This window comes from Oncorhynchus masou, chromosome 16 (assembly GCF_036934945.1).
Source record: "Oncorhynchus masou masou isolate Uvic2021 chromosome 16, UVic_Omas_1.1, whole genome shotgun sequence".
Taxonomy (NCBI): domain Eukaryota; kingdom Metazoa; phylum Chordata; class Actinopteri; order Salmoniformes; family Salmonidae; genus Oncorhynchus; species Oncorhynchus masou.
Genome location: NC_088227.1, coordinates 22,317,022 through 22,336,361, shown reverse-complemented (window position 1 = coordinate 22,336,361; position 19,340 = coordinate 22,317,022).

The following is a 19,340-nucleotide window of genomic DNA, read 5'->3' as shown; positions in this document are numbered from 1 at the left end:
CAAGCTGATGCTTTCAAACAAAACCAGTTGTGAAAGGGAAACCACTGATATAGCCTGGACCTGGAGCCCCTTTGAACATTGCGGGCGTTCTCACTTGATTAACAGGTTTCCCAAAGGTACAGGATCTACCTCTGAGAGAGGTGAACATAACACGAATAGAGGAAAGAAAGAAATTCCAGGATTGAGTTGTTACTTGAACACAAGCAGTTCCTCTCTCCCTTTAACTGGAGATAATTCCATGCATTGATTGAAATGTCAAAGACTGTCTGGGTGTATTGCTGGTGTTTCATTGATGTTGGATATAGACGTTGCAAATAAGAATCCAGTTCATTCCTCTTTGAACTAAAAGATTTAACAAGGACAACCTACTGGGCATAAAACGGTGGAATCAATGTTGTTTCAATGTAATTTGTGATTTGGAATCTACATGGGAATTACATTGGATTTGGAAAAAGTCATCAACTGTTGTTTTGAGGGTGAAATGTCAACCACAGGATTATGTCATCATGGTAACCAATTTACAGCATAGACAAGTCTTGTATCAAATATGTTGAATTTGTAGCTTTGAAACAACGTCAGTAACGCCAGTTAAAAAAACTATAGGCTGTGCTATCGTGAGAATGATTATTGAGAGATCTCTTAATAACTAACTATTAACTGTTGCTATCAAAGTCATTCCTGAGGGTAGGTTTAACAGAGCAAATGAAATGTAACCATACTCTGAAGTCCTATGCAGTACATTCAGAAAAGTACTCACACCCCTTGACATTTTCAACATTTTGTTACATGCAGCTTGAATTTAAAATGGATTATATTAAGATTAGGTGTCACTGGCCTATACACAATACCCCATAATGTCAAAGTGAGATGATGTTTTTTGATTTTTTTTCGAATTAATAAAAAATGAAAATCTGAAATGTCTTGAGTCAATAAGTACTTTATTTAACCCCTTTGTTATGGTAAGGATAAATACGTTCAGGGCTAAACATGTTCAATAACAAGTAACTTAATAAACTGCATGGTCTCACTCTGTGTGCAATAATATTGTTCAACATGATTTTTGAATGACTACCTCTATCTCTGTATCCCACACATACAATTAAGTCGAGAAATTAATTTCAAACACAAATTTAACCACAAAGACCAGGGAGGTTTTCCAATGTCTTGCAAATAAAGGATCATATTGATAGGTGTTTTTTTAAGCAGACATTTGCACATGGTAAAGTTATTATCTAAACTTTGGATGGTGTATCAATACAACCAGTCAATACAAAGATACATGCGTTGTTCCTAACTCAGTTGATGGAGAGGAAGGAAACTGCTAAGGGATTTCACCATGAGGCCAATGGTGACTTTATAACAGCTAAAGAGTTGAATAACTGTGATAGGAGATAACTGAGAATGGATCAACAACGTTGTAGTTACTCCATAATTCTAACCTAAATGACAGAGTGGAAAGAAAGAAGCCTGTACAGAATAAAAACATTCTCAAATACAAAGCGTTATGTTTGGGGCAAATCAAGTACAACACATCACTGAGTACCACTCTTCATATTTTCAAGCATGGTGGTGGCTGCATCATGTTATGGGGATGCTTGTCATTGGCAAGGGCTATAGAGTTTTTTAGGATAAAAGGAAATGGAGTAGAGCTAAGCACAGACAAAATCCTATAGGAAAACCTGGTTCAGTCAGCTTTACAACAGACACTGGGAGACAAATTCACCTTTCAGTAGGACAATAACCTAAAACACAAGGCCAAATATACACTGGAGTTGCTTACCAAGATGACATTGAATGTTCCTGAATGGCCTAGTTACAGTTTTCAGATTGATAGTGGAAAGACTTAAAAATGGCTGTCTTGTAATGATCAACAACCAACTTGACAGAGCTTGAATAATTGCATTGTCAACCAAACACAATTCAGTATTACTTTTCTAATACAGTAAAAAGCCAAAAGTTAAGGCTATCTTACAAACTAATGTAATAATACGATTCAACCTTAAAATGAGTAACACATCCCATGGCCACATTTAGAGGTTACTGTATCTATAAATGTCTTCTTATGTAGTCATAGAAAGCGTGCATTTTCAACATAGCTTGAGAAGGTTGCAGGTCTGTGGAAATCATCAAAATTGCTATAATAATCTGCGCAGAATCTGATCACTTGCACTATGTACTTTTAATGTAATCTCAACTACATTCCAGGTCAATTGGTTGTGCTATGAGATGAAGCACAGTGATAATACATTAATAACACTGCTATATGTCACTTTTTTGGCGACCCAACCAAATTCACATAGAAATGTGAGTTATAGATGTGCCATTTTCATTGAAAACAAGTCTAAGAAGCGATATATATGTGTTCTATGTGCGCTATTTCTATGCTCCCCGTTCTTTAGTTTTGTTTTTGCGTCTTTTACTTTCGGTTTTGTACACCAGCTTCAAGCAACTGAAAATACAACATGTTTGGTTATTGAAGATCACAGAAGTTTTGATGGCATAATGATTCTCGACATTGCTTGTTTTGTTACTTAAACTACATTTAGGTGAACTATAAGATTTTTTTCAGGAAATGGCGGAGCGAGTTCTGCATATTGCACTTTTAAATTGTTGTAAAAATACATGACATTGTATTCCCATTTGAACTTTGTTGTGTTTTTAAATGGTTAAAAGCACTGTGATAACACATTTAGATGACAACTAAACCAACAAGCAGACTTTGTTTTTCCATTGGATTTTGGTTGTGCTTTTAGATGGTTGAAAGCGCAGTGATAACACATTGGGAATTCAACAACACGACTGTCGTGTTTGAGTGTGTGAATAAAGTTTGAAATGTCATTGATCAACGTCTCAACCAAATTGTACCCACATTTCCACGTTGAAATGACGTGGTGTGTCCAGTGGGAAGACACCCATTTGTCAACCAGGACATTTATTATTTGTTTCATGAATGTTTTACAATACTTTTTTTCACAGAGTTGTCTTTTTTCATTGTGGCATAACTGTCGCCAGGGGCCCCAGTGTCTCGCTCCCTTTAGACTTTCCCCCAATCATCCTGCACACTTGACTGGAAGAACCTTATGGAGACTGAATGGGCTGTGAACAGAACACGGAAGCTTCAGGGGCATGTTAACCATCACAGCTTTGTTGCACCATAAAAAAATTCTAGCAAGTTCTTGAATTCCATCCAAATGGCGGAACCTAAAGAGAGCTCACACTGAGATGCAAATGTGCGTTTTTCAGTTATAGTCTCATCAATGGTGTGGAGGGCTGAAAGACAGAGATTACTGTGGCCCTGTAATAACAAAGCAGGTATTTTCTCGGTGACCCTCTCCCTTCGCCGTGGACACTTAAGCAGTCACATTCCTTGAAAAAAAATGGTATTCGAAGTGTCTGGGCACCTTCCCATGGGTTTTGATATTCAAATTCAACACAGCGTTAAAAAAACAGACACCTCCGCTGAGGGATGGGGGGACAGGGAGTAAATCAGATAGGATTTCCATCGGATGAAAATAGCTGCGCTGACATTTTCATAGCGAGCGCTGGGGGACACAGGCGATGTTGGGTAATGTCATGGTGGGAAGTTATGGTTGTGTGGAAAGGTTAGCTTCCTAACCCTGCTCCTCTGGACAAAATGCTAAGCACAACATGAAGTGGCCAGATGAACCGGAACAGAGAGAATGATGCCACACGCAACCTTGCTTTGTGATCCCCCTTCATTTCATTGTGGGAAGACAGCGTTATAGTTTGTTTTGCCATCATTGATTTGCCAATGGAGACGACCTGTTGGATGGACCTGTAGGTTGTTACTCCTGGGACGAAACCAAGAATATAAGAGACTGGCACGACTCCAAGAAAAAATGACTGGGTCCATGTCTGTGTCATCATTTCTCATGATGTCATTCTTGATCACGGCCAAGCTATTTTTTTTTCTACAGAAATATCTTAATCAGAGCAGTCAGCAGACAGTTTTGGATGTAATATTTAATTCCTGTGCAGATGGAATGTCTGGATTTGCCATTCTCCAAATTGATGGGCACAGTCTGGTATGTACTTAATGTGTAGCTGTCACTAAGAGGCTTTCCTGGGTGAGTAACTTGTAAGGCCTGTTGCATCCAAGGAAGTCAACTGGACACAATTAGCCTATTTGGAGAAAAAGGGCTTAGTAAAAAGTCGCCTTTCTGTAAAATGAGGTGAGAAACAAGCCTACCGAAGCACATAGACACTGATTTAATAGACCAGCAGTCCTGTCAGACTTTCTCCTGTCAGTCAACTCCAAGTCCAGACTGAAAAAGAGAGACATTAATGAATGACGACATTCACGATATCCACAATGTGCATTCATCACTCTTCTTCTTCTGATGTCGGGTGTGCCAGCAATGTGAAACATCACCCATCCGAGCACAAGGGTGCCCCCCCTTCCCTCTCTTTCTCAACCTCTCTCTGCCCACTGAATGGAGAGGCCTGGGGTGTACGTGCTGACTGGAAGCACCTCCTGTGAAAAATCTATACTCTTTGGAGAGGCTTTTATCCTCTCCTTCCCTCTCAACTTGGCTCACCCAGTGCACCAGCTTCCATCCTCACATACTCCACTGTCACCTTTGTCTCACACACACACACACACACACGCACAGACACAGACACAGACACAGACACAGTCACAGTCACAGTCACACACACACACACACACACACACACACACACACACACACACACACACACACACACACACACACACACACACACACACACACACACACACACACACACACACACACACACTGTACAATACATACATACATGCATACAGTTGAAGTCGGAAGTTTACATACACCTTCGCCAAATACTTTTAAACTCAGTTTTTCACAATTCCTGACAATCGATCCTAGTAAAATCCTGTCTTAGGTCAGTTAGGATCACCACTTGATTTTAAGAATGTGAAATGTCAGAATAATAGTAGAGAGAAGGATTAATTTCAGCTTTTATTTCTTTCATCACATTCCCAGTGGGTCAGAAGTTTACATACACTCAACTAGTATTTGGTAGCATTGCCTTTAAGATGTTTAACTTGGGTTAAAGCCCTCCACAAGCTTCCCACAATAGTTGAGTGAATTTTGGCCCATTCCTCCTGACAGAACTGGTGTAACTGAGTCAGGTTTGTAGACCTCCTTGCTCGCACATGCTTTTTCAGTTCTGCCCACAAATTTTCTATAGAATTGAGGTCAGGGCTTTGTGATGGCACTCCAATACCTTGACCTTGTTGTCCTTAAGCCATTTTGCTACAACTTTGAAAGTATGCTTGGGGTCATTGTCCATTTGGAAGACACATTTGCGACCAAGCTTTAACTTCCTGATGGATGTCTTGAGATTTTGCTTCAATATATCCACATGATTTTCGTGATGCCATCTATTTTGTGAAGTGCACCAGTCCCAGTTCTATTTTTGTTTCATCAGACCAGAGGACATTTCTCCAAAAAGTACGATCTTTGTCTCCATGTGCAGTTGCAAACCGTAGTCTGGCTTTTTTTATGCCGGTGTTGGAGCAGTGGCTTCTTCCTTACTGTGGATATAGATACTTTTGTAGCTGTTTCCTCTGGCATCTTCAGAAGGTCCTGCTGTTGTTCTGGGATTGATTTGCACTTTTCGCACCAAAATACGTTCAAGAGAGACAGAACACATCTCCTTCCTGAGCGGTATGACAGCTGCGTGGTCCCAAGGTGTTTATATTTGCGTATTATTGTTCGTACAGATGAACGTGGCACCTTCAGGCATTTGAAAATTGCTCCCAAGGATGAACCAGACTTGTGAAGGTCGACAATTATTTTTCTGAGGTCTTGGCTGATTTCTTTGGATTTCCCCATAATGTCAAGGGAAGAGGAACTGAGTTTGAAGGTAGGCCTTGAAATACATCCACAGGTACACCTCAAATTGACTCAAATGTTGTCAATTGGCCTATCAGAAGCTTCTAAAGCCATGACATCATTTTCTGGAATTTTCCAAGCTGTTTAAAGGCACAGTCACCTTAATGTTTGTAAACTTCTGACCCACTGGAATTGTGATACAGTGAATTATTGTCACGCCATGGTCTATATCTATTATGTTATCTTCATTTATTGAGTCAGGCCAGGGTGTGACATGGGTTTATTTGTAGTGTGTTTCGTCTTGGGGTTGTGTGGGATGTATAGATTAGTCCATGGCTGCCTGAGGCGGTTCTCAATCAGAGTCAGGTGATTATTGTTGTCTCTGATTGGGAACCATATTTAGGTAGCCTGGGTTTCACTGTGTGTTTGTGGGTGATTGGTCCTGTCTCTGTGTTTGTTGCACCAGTCAGGGCTGTTTCGGTTTTCGACGTTTGTTGTTTTTGTATTGTTCGTGTTTCGTCATATTAAAGATGTATCGAACGAACCACGTTGCATTTTGGTCCGATCCTTATTCCACCTCTTCGTCAGAGAAGGAGGTAGAAGAAAGCCGTTACAATTATAAATGAAATAATCTGTCTGTAAACAATTGTTGGAAAAATTACTTGTGTCATGCATGAAGTAGATGATCTAACCGACTTGCCAAAACTATAGTTTGTTAACAAGAAATTTGTGGAGTGGTTGAAAAACAAGTTTTAATGACTCCAACCTAAGTGTATGTAAACTTCTGACTTCTGTACATACACACACTCTACTCACTCAAATGAGTAATATATATGCCAGAATTACCTGTCTAACAGAACACAGAGGGTGATCTTTAACAGAAGCCTATCCAACATAATCCAGGTAGAATCAGGAATTCCACAGGGCAGCTGTCTAGGCACTTTACTTTTTTCAATCTTTACCAATGACATGCCAATGGCTTTGAGAAAAGCCAGTGTCTATGTATGCGGATGACTCAACGTTAAACATGTAAGCTACTAAAGCGACTGAAATGACTGCAATACTTAACAAAGAGATGCAGTTAGTTTCATAATTGGTGGCAAGGAATACGTTTGTCCTAAATATACAAAAACATTGTATTTGGGACAAATCATTCATTAAACCATAAACCTCAACGTAATCTTGTAATGAATAATGTGGAAATTTAACAAGTTGAGGTGACTAAACTGCATGGAGTAACCATGGATTGTAAACTGTTATGGTCAAAACATATTGATAAAACAGTAGCAAAGATGGGGAGAAGCCCATAATTAAGTGTTGCAGCACCATCAACAAGGCAGGTGTCGCACCTGGACTACTGTTCAGTCATGTGGTCAGGTGCCACAAAGAGGGACTTAGGAACACTGCAATTGGCTCAGAACAGGGCAGTACAGCTGGCCCTTGGTTGTACACAGAGAAATAACATTAATAATATGCATGTCAATCTCTCCTGTTTCAAAGTGAATGAGAGATTGACTTCATCACTACTTGTATTTGTGAGAGGTATTGACATATTGAATTAACCAAGCTGTTTGAACTACTGGTACAAGGCTCGGACACCCATGCATACCCCACAAGACATGCCACCAGAGGTCTCTTCACAGTCCCCAAGTCCACAACAGACTATGGGAGGCACACTTACTACATAGAGCCATGACTACATGGAACTCTATTCCACATCAAGTAACTCATGCAAGCAGTAAAATTTGATTTAAAAAACACATACAAATACGCCTTATGGAACAGCAGGGACTGTGAAGCAACACAAACATAGGCACAGACACATGCATACAAACACGATAACATACACACTATACACACATGTACACATGGATTTTGTGTTGTAGATACAGTTTGTGGTAGTAGAGTAGGGGCCTGAGGGCACACACATAATATGTTGTGAAATCTGTTGTGAATGTATTGTACTGTTTTTAAAATTGTATAACTGTCTTCATTTTGCTGGACCCAGGAAGAGTAGCTGCTGCCTTGGGGATCCATAATAAATACAAATACAAATATAAATGATTTTCTTGCAGTTCCACATGTGTACTTAAAGGAGTAAAAGTCAATATATGCAAATTGGCCCATAACCCCACCTTTACAACAGCATAAGCCTAGGACTATACATCCTTTAAGCAGGGTTCATACAGACATTGGCATGTCAAATTCAAGGACTTTCGGGTACGTTTTCAAGCACTTAACTGTCTTTTCCAAGGACCCCAATGTTATACAATTGTATAATTTATATAATGGTACATATAAAAGTGTCAAAAATGTAGGCCATAATCACTTTAAGAATAAAGCATTTTTTTAGGCCTTGCCAATGCATTGATATTTAAATGATTATTACATTCAATGTGAGAATAATGTGGACACACACACTACCGGCAGCCAGCGCTCTGGGTCCATTAATGCAAATCCCATGCAGGACAGATTGCATGTGATACAATGACCGCTATAGGCTCCTGAGAACTCTCATTTAAATGCTTGAAAAACATTTAAACTCCTCCTGCAGTTTTTACCCTCTGGGGTACGTTTTTGTTTTAGTTTGGAGCTTTTGCAGTACCTCCTGAGGTCTGTTATTTTGCGGTTGAGTTGTGTTTGCTGACCCCCTTTTGTAAAAAAGGAAAATATTTTGCTTTATGAGCCTGAGGTATACAAAGATAAAATGCTTCCATCTTGGCTGAACCAAAGTGTTTACATATCCAAATGTTCTTGTATCTATTTGTGTAGTGAATTTAGTTAATATGTTGGTGCCTTTGCAGAGACTTGATTAGATTTCAGTAGGAGGTCTGCCCAGGAAGGAATAACAATGATAATTCACCAAAGGTCAGTGCATCACTAACGCATCGACCTGGCACAACATCTCCCCAAAATGCTTTCAGGGACAATAAAACATAACCAATGATTCAATTAAGTTCCATGGGGGTCTCTAGTATGATTACAGAGTTTTTCATGCTGTGCAGATCTGTGAAGCACTGCCCAGATTAGATTCCCACCACCACTGTTGTAGCCTTGCTCTTCACTTCCTTCTTGTGCGTTGCCATGGTGCCCTGGAGCGGCATTCTCAATCAGACCAGATGGTTTCCAGTTAACTGAATCTCACGCCACAGATCTCCTCAGCGGTAAAGGCTGCCCACAGGTGGTCATGTGACCTCCGCACTGACCAGCACCATTAAACATACAGGAACTGGCACTTTAATCTCTCTCAAAACAGTGGGGATGGCCAGGACTACTTCCTTTCAGCATGCAATATATATGCCAGACTCTTGCTCGATGGAGCATGAGTCATTCTACCCTCTTGTGTTTGGTTCTTAGCCTGAGTCTCAAGAATCCTTCTGAGTGGGAGTGGATTGTCAATGTGGAGTGTAGACCATCGAGACATAAGTGACATTTTCAGTGAGACAAAGGTCACCTCTCTCTGTTCACTGTCTTGGGAAACTTAACCATCTCACATCAAATGCCTCTCATTGACCTTATTGAATAGAAGCCGACTTAGGTGTTTAGAACAGGTGTGGTTGACGTTCAGCCCAGCAGGGGGCAGTGGTGAATCTCAGGTACTGTTCCACTCAATAGACACCATCAGACTGCCTATATCCCTGTTGAGATGGGCGCGTTCCTCTGCCCAAGCGTTGCTGAGGCATGCCAGATTTTACAATGCCTGGATAGGTATTTTAAGTATCAGCTAATCATATCATATGTAATAGCAATCTGTCAGTTGATGACACAGTCAATGACGTGGCAAGCTACCATTGGTTGATGCATGCAACTACTGAGCAGGGGAACAACCACTGTCTACATACCGTGGCCTGCAGGAGTAAGGTCAAACATATGACAGTGTAGAAAGATACTCAACTGGATGTTACTGAGGTCACTTGTATTTATAACCATAACTTTGATAAAAGCAAATGTGGTCTTTGTTTTTCATGGTACCAATGTTTTTCATAGCCCTCCTTATAGAAATATATACAAACTGTTCAAGTAATCAGAGTCTAGGGAGTATACAGACCAGCCATGGAAACCATGCAGAGGAATGAGCCTTGCCTCACTGCCAGGTTCATAAGTTAGAAGATAAGATAATAACATATTTATAGAAGATTATTGCTATTATCAGAGTGAACTGTGTTAGACCCTTTTGGCTGTGGAATAATTAGACCTGGGCCGCTTTAGTTTGGAATGATGATGTGATGTAGTAAACTATTCTTTCTCTCTGAAAGTCTACAGTACTTCCCTGACTGAAGAATTCTCCATCGTTGTCCATGTGTGTTATTGTTCATAAGGTTGTTAGACAACCTCTCTGAAAAGGACAATTCCAGCTACGTGATCTTTGTCCCTAGCTCCGTTCCACTCCCAGTTTGGGGTCATTCATATTAACAACTTGAGACTTTCTTTCTTCACTACAATGTCCAATGCATTTTCCTCGAACCAAGGACTTTAAAAACACTAATCAACTTTTCTGTGTTTTTTTCCCCTCCTGTCTTGCCTTGGGGAGGTGTTGAGTAGGGAGCAGTATAGTGAACTGCAGTCAGTCAAGAGCTTCTTCAGTCTGAAGCATCGGCCTAATTAGGAGACATTTACTCGGACAAAAGACAGGGAAATACAAAACGAGCAGACCTGGACTCTCCCCACCCACCAGGCAGCCATCTATCAAACAGTTTAAGCCCCTCTCTGGAATTACATCAGTGGGACCAGGAACACCAAGAAGCCAAGATTGGCCTTTTCTCAGGACTTGTTTGTCTTCAAGTGAAAAACCACTGACCCACCTACTCCTCCTTCCCCACCCTAACTCATCCAATTAACAATATCCCCTCGGATTGTCCTGTCAAAAGTTTAAAAAAAATGTTTTGCAAGTGCTCTAAATCACCCAGTCCAAGGCATTGAGTGGAGTGTGGAGAGAGTGATGGACATTGGACAAATTTTACAGTTCTCAATTTGGATGTGAACAGTAACTTAACCAGATGCACGATGCAACATGAGCATACATATTCTTTATCTCCCACATTACTCTTACCCAGTCTTGTGCAGCTGAGGAGCCTGTTTTTACAGTATCGTAAGTAAACATATGGTTAGACAGCTCAGACTGTGCTGTCAGGGTTAAACGCCACGTCACCTCAGTTTTAACCTGAGTCCGAGGCACACTTTAAATAACAGGAAACGTTTATAAATGCCTTTGCCCTCGCTTATGAGGGCTGGCTGAGTGGTGTTTGTGTATTGGCAGTTTGTTAGCAATGTATCAGTGGGTCAGCTGATAACTAATCCATACCTAGCCTCTCTGCCATTGTAAATGCCTCATCACCAGAGTCTTGAACACCAGATCACCATTCCTCCACCCACAGGCATGTTAAAGGTGCTGTTTGAAACAAACATAGTCCAACAAGCAACCAGATGTTTCAGGTTAGTATTATTATATTTCTGTTCCATTCCCCCACCCCCCCTGACTTGTTCGAAGCACTTAGTCAGCTTGGCTTTGGCAATCCGTTGGGCTGTTCCGTAGGGCTGTTCGCTGGCACAAGAACCACAGTTGAGCGGAGTGTGAACATGTTGCCTCTCCCGTCACTCCCTGTTATTCACAGTGGGCTGTGCGATGACAGACCATGACACTGTTTTCAATATGCTCTGGCAGAGGACCTCAAATTCAGTTCCATTCAGTTGTGAATGTTTCCCTCCTTGTCCCTTGGAGATGTGAGAGAAAAACAACAATTGAAGTCTGAGCCATTCTTTTTTTGTGTTTTTTATTAGACTTAGAAAAGGGTTAATTAATCCTGTGAAGCTCACAAGAACCATAGTGAGGATTTGGGAACCTTAGTCATCATTGGGGCGGCAGAGTAGCCTAGTGGTTAGAGCGTTGGACTAGTAACCGGAATGTTGCAAGTTCAAACCCCCGAGCTGACAAGGTACAAGTCTGTCGTTCTGCCCCTGAACAGGCAGTTAACCCACTGTTCCTAGGCCATCATTGAAAATAAGAATTTGTTCTTAACTGACTTGCCTAGTTAAATAAAGGTAAAAAAAAAAAATCAAGATCTTGGAAACAGCATTGTGCTTGAAGGGAGGTAACAAGTTTGAGAGGCATAGCCAAGTGCGTTATGGCCCCAAACTCATGCCACTGGATCAAGATATTTAATAGAGATTTCCTCTCTTGCTGCACTGTTTAAAGAAATTCTATCCAGCTGGCAGGATCCAATATACAAAAACAGGGGATGTTTTTTCTTTGTTGTGGTTAATGAAATTATCCCAAGCTTTGGAAGCCCACAGGGGACCCTCATGCACAGCACTGGGAAAAGAGATGAAGAGAGAAAGGTACGACAGCAGTCTTCAGTGCAGTGAAGATACCAAGAGAAAAAGCACAAAGGCCTCTCACCTGATGGAGTGAAAAGCTCAGATCTCATATGCAGCCTGTTGGCAGCCTCTCCCATATGTTTGGTGTATGAGGGGTAGACAACCCTAGAACACATCAAAGGGTCTTCTACTGCTCCCATATATGATATCAGGGTGCCCTCAAAGCTTTAACGTCTGTGACCTCACAGCTGTTGGGGAGATGGAAGAACCTGTGTGTTTGTGGTGGTGGTGGTGGGAGGGGGGGGGTTGCTTGGTCTGCACCTATAACCATCCACCCACTTCAGTCCTCACATGTGTCTACTCAACACAGAACCCCTACTTAACAGTGTGATCTCCCATCTAAGCATCAGGACGGGAAATGTCAAAGAAACACAGGTTGTACTGAATGCCCAGCTAGCACATAATGTTCTGAGAACCATTTGTTTCTTAGAGCTTGGTGAGAGCGTGGTTGTCCAATTCTTATTTTGCTTACAACCTTCCCACAATGTTCTGGGAATGGTACAGGATACCCAGCTAGCCGTCATTGTAAATAAGAATTTGTTCTTAATTTGTTCTTAGAGAATTTCTTCTTGCCTGGTTAAATAAAGGTTAAATAAAAAATATATAAAAAAAATATAAAAAAATAACGTTCGGAGAAACCATATGTTTTTTTGGTGGGAATTTCAGTTCTTCAGCGTAACATTTTCTACAGGTTTCCTCATAGTTCTATTTAAAGTCATGATCTCAGAACATTAATAAAACGTTCTATATAAACAACAATAAAACATTCACAGAACGTTCTAAGAATGTCTTGAATCTATCTTGTTATGTGTGTTCAGGTCTGTTGGCCGCGCCCACTAATTGGGCACACCTGATCTTAATGAGTGGTTGTTTCCCCTGAAATGGGGTCTATTTGAATAGATAAAAATTAACAGCTTTGTATGAGTAATTCATGGCATACTAGCTCCATCCTGGTGGCACAGTGGACTAATTCCATGAATAGATTACTGAAGACCATAGGTTGAAATCTCACTGATGCTGTGCCACAATATAAAAGAAATGCGTTTGAATAATTAATGCCAAAGAAAGTTAATTTGTATGTGTCCTATCTGTTCAAAACCCTAACCCTAAGCTAGCAGTGTCATTAAAAGTCATATCAAAACATGTTCTCAGAACGTTATTTAATTACCTTCAAGTAACCTGCAATTTACGTTCTAAGAACGTTAATAAAAACTCCCAGGGAAACATTCAGGGAATCATAGTAAAATATCCTCAGAACCTTCCTGCAACCAAAAAACAAACATTCCCAGTTCTCAGAATGTTTAAAAAAGTTTTGGTTTTACAGGTCAGGAAACTTACGGCTTCATTTCCGGAACCAATGGGAAACCAAAAACATACATTCTCATCACTTCCAAGGAACCACATTTGCTAGCTGGGTGCTCTCTTAAAGCAAGTTCTCTATGAAGACCATGCATCTGACCTTAGGGTAAAGATCTGTTGTGAAAATGAAAATATACCTATTCATGCTTGAGGTATAAACCTGCAATAAAATGTAACCTATGGAACCATCAAAAGCAGACTAGACAGGCTGATGGTTTAATTTTAGATGTACTGGTCATCAGATAGAGCTAAACACATAACCTGAATGGACTGAATGGCAGTTTGAATCGATCTGGGCTCAATTCAATCCGTATCGCCAAAGTTCTGAGCTTGAGTTCAATCGATTTTCAATTGAGCCGACATATGCAGCGTTTACATGAACACAGTCTCCGAGAACGCGGAAACATTGCCTTTACATTTTCTATCACGCTCTAGCGCAGGTCTGCAGTGCTATGAATTTAATCGAGCCCCTCGAGTTCTGCATTTTCAAGGTTTGGGGAGTCATTGAGGAAAAGAAAAAGGCTCATTAACTGCACCTGGGTCCTATCAGATCATCACCCAATGAACACACAGTGGGAAAGGTATCACATGTTGAAAGGAGACAGTTGTTTGGAGGTGTCAGAAACCCTCTACCCTCCATGGTCTCTAGTGAGACAAAAAATCCCTTTCAATTACCTGTCTACATACAGCAAAGGCCCTAAAGACTCATTGTCTCACCTCGACCAGGACCGGATCTCACAGGAGGTTGGTGGCACCTTCATTGGGGAGGAAGGGCTCGCAGTAATGGTTGGAGCGGAATAGGTGGAATGGTATCAAAAACATCAAACACTGGTCTTCCTATCTCTCCATACAGACTCCACCCCACCTCCCTGCAGCTGAAATATTCTCGGATTATGGGTCAGGATGACCTTTTCCACATTTTGTTGTGTTACAAAGTGGGATTCAAATGGATTTAATTGTCATTGTTTTTCAATGATCTACACCCCCCAATTTATTTTTTACATTTGTAAAAAATGCTCATGAAAAATACAACACTAATATAACTTGATTATGTAAGTATTCAACCCCTTAAGTCAATACATGTTTACGGAGTTCAGGCTGACATTTTACCTATCCAATTGTGTTTTTGTTTGTTTCTTTGCGTTGTTTGTAACTAATTTCGTAACTTATTTTGTACATAATGTTGCTGCTACTGTCTCTTATGACAGAAAATAACTTCTGGACATCAGAACTGTGATTATTCACGATGAACTGGCAGAATCCTTTTTTCCCTTTAATGAGTCCGAAGAGCCCGACGTGAATGACATACTCCTTTCCTGGGAACAGGGTCAGATCCCCGTCATTTGCATGAAGAGAAGGTGGAGAAAAAGGGGCAGGAGGGCGGACTGACTTCTGAGAATTCGTAGGCAATCGAATAAACCCCCACTGCTTTCCATTCTGCTAGCAAACGTGCAATCTTAGAAAAATAAAATTGATGACCTATGCAGAAGATTAAACTACCAACGAGACATTCAAAACTGTAATATCTTATGCTCCACGGAGTCGTGGCTGAATTACGACATTATCAACATACAGCTGGCTCGTTATACGCTGTATCGGCAGGATAGAACAGCATCGTCTGGTAAGATAAGGGGTGGTAGACTATGTATTTATGTAAATAACAGCTGGTGCACAATATCAAAGGAAGTCTCAAGGTTTTGCTCGCCTAAGGTAGAATATCTCATGATAAGCTGTAGACCATGCTATCTACCTAGAGAGTTTTCATCTATATTTTTTGCAGCTGTCTACATACCAGCACAGACTGAGGCTGGCACTAATATTGCACTCAGTGAGCTCTATTCTGCCAAAAGCAAACAGGAAAGTGCTCACCCAAAGGCGGCGCTCCTAGTGGCTGGGGACTGTAATGCACGGAAACTTAAATCGGTCTTAAATTTCTATCAGCATGTTAAATGTGCAACCAGAGGGAAAAATACTCTGGACCACCTTTACTCCACACACAGAGACACATACAAAGCTCTCCCTTGCCCTCCATTTGGAAAATCTGACCATAATTCTATCCTCCTTATTCCTGCTTCTAAACAAAAATTAAAGCAGAAGGCACCAGTGACTCGATCAAAAAAAAGTGGTCAGATGAAGCAGATGCTAAGCTACAGGACTGTTTTGCTAGCACAGAGTGGAATATGTTCCGGGATTCCTCCAATGGCATTGAGGAGTACACCACATCCGTCATTGGCTTCATCAATAAGTGCATCGATGACGTTTTCCCCGCAATGACCGTACGTAAATACCCCAACCAGAAACCATGGTTTACAGGCAACATCTGCACTGAGCTAACGGCTAGAGCTGCCACTTTCAAGGAGCGGGACTCTAACCCGGAAGCTTATGAGAAATCCTGTTATGCCCTCCGACAAACCATCAAAAAGGCAAAGCATCAATACAGGACTAAGATTGAATCCTACTAAACCGGCTTTGATGCTCGTCGGATGTGGCAGTGCTTGCAAATCATTACAGACTACAAAGGGAAGCACAGCCGAGAGCTGCCCAGTGACACAAGCCTACCAGATGAACTAAACAACTTCTATGCTCACTTCGAGGCAAATAACACTGAAACATGAATGAGAGCACCAGCTTTTCCGGACGACTGTGTGATCATGCTCTCCGCAGCTGTGTTGAGTAAGACCTTTAAACAGGTCAACATTCACAAGGCTGCAGGGCCAGACGGATTTCCAGGATGTGTACTGCGAGCATGCCCTAACCAACTGTCAAGGGTCTTCACTGACATTTTCGACCTCTCCCTGTCCGAGTCTGTAATACCAACATGTTTTAAGCAGACCACCATAGTCTGTGTGCCGAAGAACAGTAAGGTAACCTGCCTAAATGACTACCGACATGTAGTCTGTAGCCATGAAGTGCTTTGAAAGGCTGGTCATGGCTCACATCAACACCATTATCCCAGAAACCCCACTCAAATTTGCATACTGCCCCAACAGATCCACAGATGATGCAATCTCTGTTGCACTCCACACTGCCCTTTCCCACCTGGACAAAAGGAACACTTACATGAGAATGGCATTCATCGACAACAGCTCAGCGTTCAACACCATAGTGCGCTCAAAGCTCATCACTAAGCTAAGGACCTTGGAACTAAACACCTCCTTCTGCAACTTGATCCTGGACTTCCTGACGTTGTGTTAAGGTTAGGTAACAACACATCTGCCACGCTGATCCTCAACACAGGGGCCCCTCAGGGGTGCATGCTCAGTCCCCTCCTGTACCTCCCGTTCACTTATGACTGCACGGCCAGGCACGACTCCAACAGCATCATTAAGCTTGCCGATGACTCAACAGTGGTAGGTCTGATCACCGACAACGATGAGACAGCCTATGGGGAGGAGTTCAGAGACCTCCCATTGACTCTGTAACGGTACCCCCTTGTGTATAGTTTACTGCTGCTTTTTAGTTACTTGTTACTTTTATTTCTTATTCATATTTTTTTAGTTTTTTTATTTAAACTGCATTGTTGATTAGGTGCTCGTAAGTAATCATTTCACTGTCAGGTCTACACTTGTTGCATTCTGCGCATGTGACTAATACAATTTGATTTGATTTGATAGCGATTACGGCTGTGAGTCTTTCCGGGTAAGACTCTATTTATATATATACTTTTTTAATTGAACCTTTATTTAACTAGGCAAGCCTGTTAAGAACAAATTATTATTTTCAATGATGGCCTACTGGGGAACAGTCGGTTAACTGCATGTTTCAGGGGCAAAACAAACATATTTTTACCTTGTCAGCTCGGGGATTCAATCCAGCTGTCACGCCCTGGTCAAAATATCTTATGTTTATCTTCATTTATTGGGTCAGGCCAGGGTGTGACATGGGTTATTTGTGGTGTGTTTCGTCTTGGGGTTTTGTGGGGTGTATAGCATAGTCTATGGCTGCCTGAGGCGGTTCTCAATCAGAGTCAGGTGATTATCGTTGTCTCTGATTGGGAACCATATTTAGGCAGCCATATTCTTTGAGTGTATTCGTGGGTGATTGTTCCTGTCTCTGTGTTTAGTTTCACTAATAGGCTGTATAGTTTTTTCACGTTTCCGTCTGTTGTTTTTTTGTACATTTCAGTATTTTCATGTCTAGTCATTTTTCAACAATAAATATGAGTAACCACCACGCTGCATTTTGGTCCGCTCCTCCTTCAACACAAGAACGTCGTTACAGAATCACCCAACACAACAGGACCAAGCGGCGTGGTAACAGGCAGCAGGTGCAGCGAAAGGAGGAATGGACATGGGAGGACGAATTGTTTGGAGAAGGACCCTGGGATCAGCCTGGAGAATATCGCCGCCCCAACTGGAGGCGGCGAGAGCTGAGAGGCTTTGGTATGAGGAGAAGCAACAGTGGCAGCAGGAGCAACAATATCGGGACTACACTACTTGGGAGGAAATAGACAGGTGGGCGGTCGACCCAGGGAGAGTGCCGGAGCCCGCCTGGGATTCACTGGAGCAGTGCGAAGAGGTTATAGGAGAATGGAGATGGCGAAGCAAGCACGGCGGCGCGGAAGGAAGCCCGAGAGTCAGCCTCAAAAATTTCTTGGGGAGGGCTCACAGGGAGTATGGCTACACCAGGTAGGAGACCTGCGCAAACTTCCTGTGCTTACCGGGGGGCTAAAGAGACCGGGCAGGCACCGTGTTATGCTGTGGAGCGCACGGTGTCTCCAGTGCGGGTGCATAGCCCGGTGCGGTACATACCAGCTCCTCGTATTGGCCGGGCTAGAGTGGGCATCGAGCCAGGTAAAGTTGGTCAGGCTCGGTGCTCAAGAGCTCCAGTGCGCCTGCACGGTCCAGTCTATCCAGTGCTGCCTCCACACACCAGTCCTCCGGTGGCAGCTCCCCGCACTAGGCTTCCTGTGCGTATCCTCGGCCCAGTACCACCAGTGCCAGCACCACGCATCAGGCCTACAGTGCGCCTCGCCTAGAGCGCTACCGTGGCCTTTCTCCTCTCCTGTGCTGCCGGAGTCTCCCGCCTGTTCAGCGCTGCCGGAGCCTTTCTCCTCTCCTGCGCTGCTGGAGTCTCCCGCCTGTTTAGCGCAGCCAGAGCCTTCCTCCTCTCCTGCGCTGCTGGAGTCTCCCGCCTGTTTAGCGCAGCCAGAGCCTTTCTCCTCTACAGCGCTGCTGGAGTCTCCCACCTGTTTAGCGCAGCCCGAGCTGTCAGTCTGCATGGAGCAGCCAGAGCTGTCAGTCTGCATGGAGCAGCCAGAGCTGTCAGTCTGCATGGAGCAGCCAGAGCTGTCAGTCTTCATGGAACAGCCAGAGCTCTCAGTCTGCATGGAGCAGCCGGAGCTGCCAGTCTGCATGGAGCTGCCAGTCTGCAAGGAGCTGTCAGTCTGCAAGGAGCTGTCAGTCTGCAAGGAGCTGCCAGTCTGCATGGAGCTGCCAGTCTGCATGGAGCTGCCAGTCTGCATGGAGCAGCCAGAGCTGCCAGTCTGCAAGAAGCCGCCAGAGCTGTCAGTCTACATGGAGCAGCCAGAGCCGCCAGTCAGCATGGAGCAGCCAGATCCGTCAGTCAGTCAGACTCTTCCAGATCTGCCAGTCAGCCAGACTGCATTTTGGTCCGCTCCTCCTTCAACAGAAGAACGTCGTTACACCAGCAACCTTTCGGTTACTGGCCCAACGCTCCAGAGCTTTCCACACCTGGATTGTGCAACATTTTCTTATTATTCTTTCAAAAATTATTATAGCTCTG